Here is a 9,143-nt window from a genome sequence, read left to right on the forward strand (position 1 = left end):
CCCCAAATCCCTCCACTAAGAATGCATGCGTTTCCATTAAGAATGAAAACGAATGCTAGCTGAACTTTTACTACATGGCAGATGTCTTCTGTTTCTCAAAATAGCTCAGCCAGGATTATGCTCTTCATCGTGTATATGAGGAAGCTCAGACACTCTGGTTTGTTCAGATTACATAGCTGGCAAACAGCTAAACCACAATTTGATTGAACCTTTGAACTCCAGACTTTGGTCCCAGTGAACATACAGTTTCCTTTGAGTTGCACACTATTGAGGAGTTATCAGTAATTTCACACTAGTGTAAATGAGTAAAAATCCAATCTTTTCTAAAGAAATACAATGAGATCCAACATGGTGGCATGGGAGAATGGAGAATGGAAATAAAGACTGTTCCTATGAACAATTCCCAGAGACCCTGAACAGATGGCTTCCTGGTGGCATAGGGTGAGAAGTGGGCATGTAAAGGTTGGTCTTGACTCCAGCTGAAGAACTCTCAGTAGAAAATGGTACCAGGAGTGGCGTCTAAGTACAACTCAGGCCTTTTCACTAGAGCTGCACCTGATAAATAGAACATGAACATCACCTTTGAATCATTCTCTTCCCGCACTCTCCAAGTCCAATTAAACACCCCATCACCAATTCTACTTTTCCACCTATGCTTCAAATTTCTCCACCCTAAAATAGCCCTTTTACCTAGTTTAGATCCTCACTGGTTCCTGTCAGGCTCTCATTTCCTCTAAACCATCTTATCAACTATAGACAGAATGACTAGTATCTATAGAATTAGACCCAGGTTTCTTTTCCTTGCATAAAAAGTACATTATTATTTCACCTTCCCCACCACCCCAGTTTTCAAATTCATTTCACACCAGCTTTGCCCTCTTTGGGTATAATCTAGAGTTAAGAAGATTCTTACTGTTCTGTCCAATGTGACAGGCTGTTTCAGGTCTATATCTTTCCAAACACACACTATTTTGCTTGTCTGAAATGCTCTTCACATCTACTTTTTTTAAACTACTTTATTCAAATGTTATTGACATGCAAAAATCTGTATCTTTTAAACAAATGTATCTTGATGAGTTTGGTGATAAGTATATACCCATGAAACCATCACCATAATCTAAGCCAAAACATATTTATCCCCTTCAAAATATTCCTCCCGCACTATTAGTGTGTGTGTGTGTGTGTGTGTGTGTGTGTGGGTGCATGCACATGTATGATGGGAACAATTAACAGAATCCACCCTCTTAACAAATTATTAAGTATACAATATAGTATTGTTAACTATAGGCAGAAGGTCTCTAGGACTCATCATCTTGTATAACTAAAACTTTGTACCCTGTTTTAATATCTCCCCATTACTCTTCCCCCAATAAAAGCCCTTGACATCTACCAGACTACACTCTGCTTCTATGCATCCAGCTATTTTAGATTCCCCACATTAGTGGAATCATGTAGTTTTTGTCCTTCTGGTTGGTTTATTTCCCTTAGTATAATGTCCTCCAGGTTCATCCATGTTGTTTCAAAAAGCAGGATTTTCTTCCTTTTTGGAGCTATATTCTATTGTATTCTATTCTATGTATATACCACCTTTTCTTTATCCATTCATCCATTGATGGACATTTATCTTGCTTCCACCTCTTGGCTACTGGAAATAATGTGGCAATGAACATGAGAGCACAGGTTATCTCTTCAAAATCTTTTGAAGAAATTCCTTTGGCTATATCCAAAGGTGAAATTGGTAAATCATTTGTATGGTTGTTCTGTTTTTAATTTTTTGAGATACCACCATACTTTTTTGCACAGTGGCTATACCAATTCCCACCAACAGTGTACAAAGCTTCCTCCTTCCCCATATCGGTATCAACATTTGCTATTTTGGGTTTTGTTAAACAAATCCTAACAGGGTGTGATAGTATCTCATTGTGATTTTAATTGGTATTTCCCTGATGATGTACACTATTTGACTTATCTGTTGCCTATCTGCATATCTTCTTTGGAGAAATATCTATTCAAGTGCTCACTTTGGCAACACAAATAGTAAAATTGGAACAATACACAGAGGATTAGCATGGCCCCTGAACAATGATGGCATGCAAGTTCGTGACATGTTCCATATTTTTATACACTCTACTGTCATATATATTTAAAGAACAGATTTTAAAAGATATATATTTTTTAAAAAGAAATATCTCTTCAATTCCATTGCCTATTTTTAATAGGATTATTTGGGGGGGTTGGTTTCTTGTTTGTTTGGTTATTGGTTTGTTTGACTTGTTTTTGCTCTTGAGTTGTAGAAACTCTTTACATATTTTAGGCATATAATTCTTTACATATTTATTAGACATATGTTTGTAAATATTTTCTCCCATTCCATTGATTGTGTTTTCACTTAATTGATTTTTTCCTTTGTGGTACAGAAACTTACCATTTTAATACAGACTTAACTATCTATTTTTGGCCTTTTTCTTGGTGTTGTTGGATATACATAGGGCATATTTTGACATATTCTACATATATGAGGTGAAACCCATTACAATTTTTATTCTATTCTTGTGATTGAACATAATGTAGAGTTTCACTGGTCATGTATTCATATATGAACATAGGAAAGTTATGTTTGACTCAGTCCACTGTCTTTCCTGTTCCCATCCCCCTTCCCTTCCCTACATTCCCCGTTGTCTAATCCAGTGATTTTCTATACCTCTCCTCCCTACCCTCCCTTGTCATGGGTGAGCATCCAGATATCAGAGAGAGCATTTAACCTTTGGTTTTTTTTTTTTTGTTTTTGTTTTTTTTGGACTGGCTTATTTCACTTAGCATGATATTCTCCAGTTCCATCCATTTACCACCAAATGCCATAATTTCATTCTTCTTTATAACTGAGTAATATTCCATTGTGTTGCCTGTGCTTTTGAAATCAAATTCACGAAATTGTAGCCAAAACCAATATCAAAAAGGTCTTCCCCATGTGTTTTCTTCTAGGAGTTTTATGATTTCACATCTTATGAGTAGGTCTTCAATACATTTTAGTTGTTTTGTGTGTGGTATAAGATAAGGATCCAGCTTCACACTTTGCATGTGGATGTCCAGTTTTCCCAACACTGTTGAAGAGCCTGTCCTTTCCGCATTTCACTTTGTTGGCACTTTACTGAACGTCAGCTGACTGTACATGCAGGGGTTTATTTTTGAGCTCTCTATTCTGGCCACTGGTCTATAGGCCACTGTTTTTATGCCAGTACCATTACTGCCTTGATTACTATGGCTTCATAATCAATTTTGAAATCAGGGAGTGTTCTGCTTCCAGCTTTGTTCTTCTTGATCAAAATAGCTTTGGCTATTAGACATCTTTTGTGCCTCCACACAAATTTTAGGATTGTCTTTTTCCATTTCTATTAAAATGCCATTGGAATTTTGAATGAGATTACATTGAATCTGTAGATCCCTTTGGGTAGTGAAGAAGTTAACAGTATTAATTATTTCAACTCTCAAACGAGGAATGTCTTCCCATTTGAATTTGCATTAATTTCTTTCATCAGCATTTTATATTTTTCGGTGATTGAACATAATGTAGAGTTATTTTTTGAGATACCGCCATACTTTTTTGGCATAGTTCACCTCCTTTGTTAATTTTATTTCTAAGTGTTTTCTTCTTTTGATGATACGTGAATGGGATTGTTTTCTTAATTTCCTTATTGGATAGTTTGGTGCCAGTATAGAGATATGCAGTTGATATTTCTATGTTGTTTTGCATCTTGCATCATTACTGAATTCGTTTCCTTCCATCCTGTCTACCTAGAGAGCTCCTACTCCTTCTTTAAGCCACCTCCTGCAGGGAACTTAAAGAGCTACCAAAGCTCCTTACTTCCTTCTCAGGGCTACCTCCAAAACTTGTGGGAACTTAGAAAGCGCTTCACACTGTGCCCCCCATAAGCACTCCATGAGTTGTTGGATTGCTATTATGATCTTGTTGCAGTGTGTCATTACTTATTTGTTTGTAAGTTCACCTCCACTACTACCTTATAAGCAGTTTCCAAATGGGGACTGATTACTGTTTATCTTTGTATGCTCACTGTCTGAGTATAAAACCCTGCACAGAGTAGGTATAGCAAGAAGAGAAGGTTCAGAACAGCTGTTTATTCCATTTCCCTTCATCCAGCTCAAGAGAAGGGACAATAATCTTCTAGGAACCCAGGTTCCAGGACCATGATTCAGCCATGGCTGCCAGTGATGAGGGTCACTCCTCCTTTGCCTGGTCCATCCAAGAAGCCACATCAAGTCATCCTGAGCCCTTTCCTCATACTCATCCTAGGTAATGCATATGTTAGCATATGTTAAAATTTAGGGGTTCAAAGGCTAATGGGGATCCCGAGATTTTTTATATAAGGCCACATATTTATTTCAGCCCACTTTGCCAGCAAATTCTAAAATTATATCTCTAGGCAGAATCTCAGAAAAACTATGAAACAGAACCTTTTTGTTTTGATTTTCTGTGACTATTTCACTGTAGAAATCTTGTGAAAGAAACCACTATGGTGTGGGGAAGGGTTCCCAAAACTGCGTGTCCATGATGCCTTTTATTTTATGCCCTGTGACAGCACCTTGGTCCCATCGTTGCTTGCTGAGATGAGGTGCCCACCAATGCTTGTTAATTTGGATTTTTCAGGAAGCAGGGTTTCCGTGGGCCCTGGGCAGTGCTGACACCCTCCCACAAGGACAGCACGTGCCTTCAACACAGACAGAACAAGAACGCCCAGCGTCTGCCCAAGCCAACTTCACCGCCTTGCTCCCCAGCCTTCCATTCCTGTAACCTAAAGCAGATTTCAGAGGTTTAATTCTTAAGAAAGATTAATAATATATCAGAAACATGAAGGCAACAGGAGCATAAACTTAATGGCAAACATATAATCAATGTTTCATAATGTTTTTAGAATAGGAGGATATAAGGTCTGCTCCGTATAATCTCTTTCCCAGACCTCATAAATAAACAATGACTCTTTTTTTCCTCCGTGTTCAACTGATTTATAGGGAGATCTTTAAGCAAAGTGCTTCCATTCATTACTAATGCATCGCATAATGCACTGTAATAAGTGAATATGGCCTGAGTAGGGTCGTTTAACATATTAATAAAGCATCAATGTAATTTAAAGCAACAACCCTTTCTCTTTACACAAACAATGGCTGGATGAAGAACAGGCAGAATTAAGAGCGAGAAACCAACGTTGGAAGTATGGAGACCCCAGAAGTCTCCATCCGTCACGGCAGAACCAGCAGGAAGCAACGAAGCATCAGTTACCACGGCACAGCCCGGGAACATTCATGCCCCCAATTCCTCCCAGTGGCAGCAGGAATCATCTTTGTTTTCCATTGCAAAGTACAGACTCATCAACACCGCCAGGGTACAAAGCCTTCCTGCTGAAGGCAGTGCACGCTGCTATTTCAAGCCTGACACATTGACCTGTTGTGCACCCTTATGGGAAATTAGACAGGAGCTCTTCACCGAGAACAGAATTAACCCCCGTCATTTAATATTTCATGCCATCCGGTGGCTCCCTAACAAGAACAAATGGCTGCGGCTGAAATGAGGCTTATTTATCCTGCGTGGGACCTGAGGGTGAGCATGGCAGAGCCGAGTGTTTCGTGAAACACAGCTCACCTGAAGTCATGGTGTGCGACACGCAACGGGGGAAAAAAAGAATTAATGTCCCCATTTTCCTGGTTTGGGATCACAGAATAAACAGCTATTCTCCAAGCTTAAAATGGAACAAAATTAAACAGGGAAAAAAAAAAGGACCTATTTTCCCCCTGGGGAGCAGGATGCAGGAAGAGAGAAAGTGAATTACATTGGGGAGAATGTGCTTTTTGTTTAACGTAGGATGGCTCCTTTCCTGGGCTTCCATTTCTGTAGTGTAGCCTCTCTTTTGCTCTTATCCACCAAAGGAACATCTGTTTTATGAGCTGGGCTTTGGCAGTCCTTCCTCCTCATTTTTCAGATGATGGACTGCCTCTGCATTGTGATTTATGGACCTCATCGCTCCCCTGGTGAACCTGTCTGGCTGGAGAATGCAGCCATTTCTGACTCAGCTGGCAGGACTCCTGGGTGTGTAAGCCATGTTTTCCATGGGATGGAAAACAGAGAGAGGATGCTACTCCCTGAAAGATGGGAATCGCTACACCAATGACTAGTTGGCCACCCCAGATTGGTCCTCCCTTGGCAAAGCACTGAACTATTAGTGAGAAATATCCAGCCAACCCAGGACTCCATTAGCTCAACATTCCTTGCAGCTGGAGGGGCGGCACATGACTTGAGTGTGAGTAAAAGTGACATGTAATATAGAGTGGGTAAGGAGCACTTGCACCATTTCCCCTGCCTTTGTTGCCATACCCCCTCCACTGGACAGCAGAAAGAGAGACTCCAAAGCCCCAGGAGAGGACAGAGCCATAAGATGGAGGGAGCCTGGATCCCCGAGTGGCCCTGTGGAAGGTGGCTCATTTACAAAGGTCTTTTCACGAGAAAGAAATTTCTAGTGGGTAGTGTCAGTTAATGTTATCAGGGAGTATCAGTATGGCCCCTAACACTGGTTCAAATACCACACACATCAAAGAAGGCACTTTGGGAGAAAGGAAGGCATGACTGTGAGACCAGTTTGGGTGTGGCCATTCACAACAAACCTGTGTGCTTTTCACACTTTACAAATCCCACCTCCCTTGCCTTTCTGTTCTCATGACACCACTTTGCCATCTCTAAATGTCTTCCTACGGCTAACCATATGCCTTGACCTCGTCTTCCACCATCTTCCTCAGTGCGCTCAAGACTCCAGCTGAACTGCACGGTCCTCCCTGCCCGGTATTATCCTAATTACCCTCTACCTTCCAGTTCACTGCTTCAGAGAACCTAGATTCATTTGTTCTAGAACTTCACAGAAAATGAATCATGCGGTATTTTGGTGAAGCTGTGTGGATCAACACCTGATTTACTTTTTTTGCTAAGTCATATTCCATTGGATAGACATATCATATTCACTTATCTCTGCACCTGTTGACGGGCATTTGTGATGTTCCAAGTTTGGGGCCAATTGTGAGTGAATCTATGGAGATTCTTGCACATACTTTATAGTGGACTTGCATTTTCAGTTTTCTTGGGTAAAACCGTAAGTGGAATCGCCAGGTCATAGGCTAGGTCTGTTTAACTCTTTAAAAAACTGCCAACCCATTTTCTAAAGTGGACGTACCTTATTTCATTAACACCAGCAACATAAGAAAATTCCAGTGGCCCCCACATTCTCACTGACATTTGGGGTTGCTGATCATTCTAGTGGGTACAGTGATATCTCAGTGTGATTTTTATTCGCATGTACCTATTAATGAATGACACTCAGAATTTTTTCCTATGCTTGTTGACCATTTATGAATTTTCTTTTGTGTATTATCTACTCAATTCTTGTCAGAAATTTTACAAAGGGTTTCTTTTAATAAATAGGAATAAAATAAGTATGGAGGGAAGAAAGAAGGAGGATTTCATCAAGGAACTTCACAAGAAACTCCAGTGGTTTCCAACTCAACTGGGATCTGGACCAGACTTAAACTTCCAATTCCAATATTATATGGCGGCTTTACCAAGGTCTCCTATCAGGCTGGACAAAACTGGAAAACTCCCTTGGTAACTATGAATAGAAGAAATGATGAATTGGTCCACAAGGACAGGGCAGATGGAGAAAGAGAATGCCCTGCCCTTGAGGCAAGGGCATCCCTCAGAGCAAGAAATACAAGCCAGAGGGAAACTGATACCTACCCCAGTCAGGCCAAGGTGACTCCCAAAGTAGGCAGAGACATCAGCATCTACCAACAAAACTTCCTTGAAGGTCCAGTGGTGCATCCAAGAACAAGCAATTGTAACATCATTGATTACAGTAAAATAACCACAAGCCTCATGTGGGAATTCTAGATCTAACAGCTCCTTGATGATGATCACCATGCTCAGCCTGTGTTGAAATGACACCATCATCCATTTACCAAAGGATCCTTGGCTGTCAGATGCTTTTAATTCTAACGTGAAACTCAAAAGTGCCACCTTTCCTAAAAGGAAGCAAATTGTGGGTGCTTAGCCATTTGAGGACTCAATTATCATGTTTGCCCCCACGATTAGGAAATGACTCTCACTAATTGGGTAATTGTGTACCTAAGTGCCCAATTTGTGTGGGCAAATTGAAGGCATGATATATGCAAATGACCTGAATGTAAAATGTGTGTCCCATTAAACCTAACTGTCACTGCATGTCAATCACAAGAACAGCCAATCATACTCACCTCTTTCTGAGTGAATCCTTTTAGCCAAAGTCATTTTTTATAATTTGAGTCTCACTGATATTAAATAATAATGCATACTCATATGACCCCTAATATTAAATATGAATCATGTTCATCTTTCTGGCAAAGATGTCTCCTGAACTGTGGATTCTTACAAATTGTTAGCGTTGCCTTCCTTGGAAGAGATAAGTCAATTCCTATCCCTAAGGAAGGAGGTTTCCGTTCCCAGGAAGAGGATGCTTAGTAAGGGCTGAAGGACATCTAATATGTTCTAAGGTTCCGTTTATGGGTGTCAATAGCTCCATGTGCCAGACCCTGTGCTAAGCAGTTGGCATGCATTATCTCATCTAATCGCATTACAGTGCTATGATGTCATTAGTCCCATTTTACAGAAGAGAAAACCCAAGCACAGAGACATTAAGGGATTTGCTCAAGGCCACACAACTACCAAATGGCAGGGTCAAAATTAGAACCTACCTTCTCTCCCACATCTCACCTCCAGTCCATCTTCAAGTTCTCTGGACCCTTTCTCCTTAATTTTATTCAAATCAAGTTATTCTCTCCATCTTGACTGCCACTAGTCTGGCTCTGGCTACCATCACCCAACAAGTGTTCAAGCTGACTTCTTCTCAACCGTGTCACAGCCAGGATGATGTCTCTGTAATGCAAATCTGAATGTGTCACTCCTCTTGCTAAAATGCTGTTTTCCCAAATGATGAAATACAGACACCTTTGCACAGCAATCAGATCTCATCATGTTCTCTCCCACAGTAACTTGGAGAAGTTACTAGAACCCTAGTAACTGTCATCGTCTGCACACCAAGGAAACTGTTCTTGTT

The 9,143-nt window shown here is 40.4% G+C and overlaps 1 non-coding gene across 1 annotated transcript; it reads left to right on the forward strand.

Annotated features, from left to right (window-relative positions):
- Positions 1 to 2,013: 2,013 nt before the first annotated feature.
- LOC143385539 (U6 spliceosomal RNA) lies at positions 2,014 to 2,120 on the forward strand. The gene has a single exon (XR_013089492.1). It is a non-coding gene; the product is annotated as a U6 spliceosomal RNA (small nuclear RNA).
- The last annotated feature ends 7,023 nt before the right edge of the window (positions 2,121 to 9,143 follow it).

This window comes from Callospermophilus lateralis, chromosome 19, assembly GCF_048772815.1.
Source record: "Callospermophilus lateralis isolate mCalLat2 chromosome 19, mCalLat2.hap1, whole genome shotgun sequence".
Classification (NCBI taxonomy): domain Eukaryota; kingdom Metazoa; phylum Chordata; class Mammalia; order Rodentia; family Sciuridae; genus Callospermophilus; species Callospermophilus lateralis.